The following is a 3661-nucleotide window of genomic DNA, read 5'->3' on the forward strand; positions in this document are numbered from 1 at the left end:
AATCCTAACTTTTTTTTTTGAATTGTTGTAGGAAGTAGTACAAATTCTTACTTTGTAAAAACTATTGGTAACGAGGGTGAGTACAAGGACAAGAAGAAGAAATATATGTTGTATGACAATGAATTTAGTGTTTTATTTTATTTGTAATTTTTATTAGAGTAAATGATTCTTTTTTGAGTGGTTAATTATTTACTTTATAAATCTAGTTATATATTTTTTAAGTTCAAGACGATTATGTTTATAGACAAGGTTATATAATTTTTGAGTTATATTTGTCAAAATTTTGTTTTATTAGATTTATAAATACTTTGTCTAAGTTTTGTTATTTTAATCTATAATTTTTTAGATTTGTATATAAATGTTTCATTTAAATCATAATTTTTAATTTAAAATAAAAATAAATATTTTTTTTGCAAGCAACGACGACACCTAATAACTGTCGGCATTGCCAGCAATGGCGACACCTAATAACTGTCAGCGTAGCCAGCAACGGTGACACTTAATAACTGTCGGCGTAGCCAGCAACGACGACACCTAAAAACTGTCGGCATAGCCAGCAACGACGACACCTAATAACTGTCGGCGTAGCTACCCCTATGCCGGCATAGGCAAATACAACAGTTAGTCAACTGTCGTCGTTGCTCAATACCAACAGTTAAAAACTGTCGAGAAATCTCGTTTTTGTAGTAGTGAACTAAACTACCAAATTTTCCTTACCAAACACAGGGATATTGGAGACAAGAGCGGGATTGGAAACTCCTAAAACCAAACATAAGAAACCATAAGTCCTCTAGAGAAAAAGAAGATGAAAAGAAGATCTAAACCATAGAAATAAAGACTTACCAAAAACCTTAAGTTTGAACACCTAACCAAAAGTCATTACAACAAGTTAGGTTTTGAAATGAAATGAAAGAATAAGAAGAATGGAAATAAACTAAACCTGAAGATTAAATGTACCCTTAGATAGCTTAGAGCTTCAATCTATACTTCAAACACTGAAATCACAGAAAATCTTACTTCCCAAGTGTTTAGGAAAGCTTAGATTTGAAAGCTTTTAAACCCAAAACCCTAGTGTTTCTCTCTAGAACAAACTTAGCAGCTTGGAGGCTTTGAACTATGCTTGAAAGATGATGACAAATGGATGAGTGAAGGATCTTATTTATAGAGTTCAAGGAGTGAAACTAACTCATGTTAAAATGAATAAATAAATGATTAATAATACATTTTTCGCTCAACAAATACCCAGAACTCGGTCAAAGACACTGAGGAACAAGTCAAAGTTGTTGAGGGCTATTTCTAGTTTCAGATTCAATGAAGATTCAAAAATGGCTACTGGAGTCGATATATCGCCTACACCATAATCCCGAGGGTCCATGGTTTCTTTCGTGCAAAGTCGACATGTTTCCCGTATCAACATAGGCGATATATCAGCCCCTATAGCTGCGATATATGGGCATACGCTGATATTTTAAACATGTTTTTGCACACTTTTAACACACTTGAATTTGTTTAAACCACTTTGACTGATTAAAACATGATCCTAACAGCTGTTGGAAGGTTCTAGACCTTCTAGGTCTATCCTTTATTAATTTATTCATCCAAAATGCTTAAATCCTTAATAATCATACATGTGACAAGTGTCATGTTTTTTATTACTCTATCTAAACCTTAGGTTATAATAAATAATATTTCTAAGACCAGCTATATTAATCAAACCATATTTTAAAATTAATATTTCTAAACCATAGGTTAATCTTATAAAATCCATAACTATTTCTACAAGTTTCCAAATAAATCCCGGCTTGAACAAATAACCATGAAAACTAAAATACTAAGCTACTACTACTACTATCTAGCTAAGTAAAATTTCGAGACGCTACAAAATAGAAGGGGTTTACTTTCATTAATTTTTTTTCATAAAGAAAACTGAAATTTTGGTCATAATTATTACTATTGCTATTATTATTAATTACAAATTCAAATTTTGCATAATCAATTTAAATTTGGTTAATTATTTTTGAAAAAAAAATAATATCATTGAATATAACACATTCTCATGAATGATGCATATAATTAATTATTAGAAAAACATTCAATAAAAATAAATAAAAATTTCAACAACAACAAAACTTCAAATTCTTAAAAATATTAGAGGAATAAACATAAAATCAATCACTAGGACTAAAGAACAATGTCATAACAAAGTCATAAACAGAAAAAATAAAAGAAAGAAGAAACTTGATCATAATTTAAATAAAATAATAAAACAGATAATCTACTCATCCTTGTCGGAATTCAAATCAATACCACTGATATCGATTTTTTCATCCTCCAAGAGAAATTTTTGTTGGGTTTTGTGCCCTTATAAAATTATGTCGGTCATGTAACATAATTTTATATTGTCAATAAAAGTAGTAGAAATCATATAGTTTGACAACCCTGTTGCTTGCTTATTTTATTACATGATTATTGAAATTATACAAACATTTATAAAATCTCGATCATATAATAGGCACAATTATAGACTAGGTGACAATGTATTATAGTTGTAATTATATGATCAAAATAATGAGTCGTAAGATTCGATCAGTGCATTGGATTTTCATTGATTGGGTAATCTACAATATGATCTACTTACACATTCAGGGTGTGATGTCTTGTCCAAGGCATTAACCAAGTAGATAAGATCAGATGTATTTGCTTACGTCAGAATAGGACCAATATTGATTAATGATAGATAAATAAGTATCCTTGTTATCGAATATTGTCAATCTCACAATATAGACCATAGGTTAAGTCGATCTTAATTCTGAGTGATAATATTCTGATAATTATATTATTTAAATCTTTTGACTAGTTCGTTACCAACTTACCCTATGGTATAGCCCATATACTTACATCTTGGAGATTTAGTAGTGTAATTGAGTGGGAGTATTATTCATAAATATGAATCTATAACTTCTGTATGAGAAGTAAAAAGATGATTTCCTTAAATGCTTTGTTCAAAAGGGTAAATTATTGGGATCTCATTTTTGTGATTAAGTTCACAAAAATATCATTTATAAGGAACTTAGTGGGAGTTAAGGATAAAATATTGATGAGGGGTAAAACAGTAATTTGCACCTAGCTCGTTAGTAAGTCATCGATAGAGGATTGACTAACTGTAATGGTTATAACTATGGATAACGTATTTGTGGTTTGGAAAATACATTCTATGAATTCTAGAGTTCAATTCAGAGTCTATAGTGGAGTCACGAGGAATAAATAAGGTAGTGAAATTATTCTTAAATAAATTTACGGTAACTTATTGGACCTTAATTTCATGGATCCATGGTCCCCACATCACATTTGAGTAAATCATCTAGAATGTCTCATTTAATTAATTTAATTATCAATTAGGATTTTTAAAGTTGGCTAGGTCAATTTTGGAAAATTTTATAAAGATATGAGATTTAGAGAATAAGAGAGAATCTTTGGCCAAATTTATTAATATTGATAAATTGGTGTCAAAATAAATAAATAATATTAAATTATGTTTCAAATTATAATTAGTTAATTTGAAAAGGATTTTATTAATTAATTAAAATATAAAAAAATAAACAAGTTTTGAATTTAGGCGTAATTGAGATTGTAATTCAAAACAAAGATATTGTGCCCAAGT

This window comes from Humulus lupulus, chromosome 3 (assembly GCF_963169125.1).
Source record: "Humulus lupulus chromosome 3, drHumLupu1.1, whole genome shotgun sequence".
In the NCBI taxonomy this organism is placed as follows: domain Eukaryota; kingdom Viridiplantae; phylum Streptophyta; class Magnoliopsida; order Rosales; family Cannabaceae; genus Humulus; species Humulus lupulus.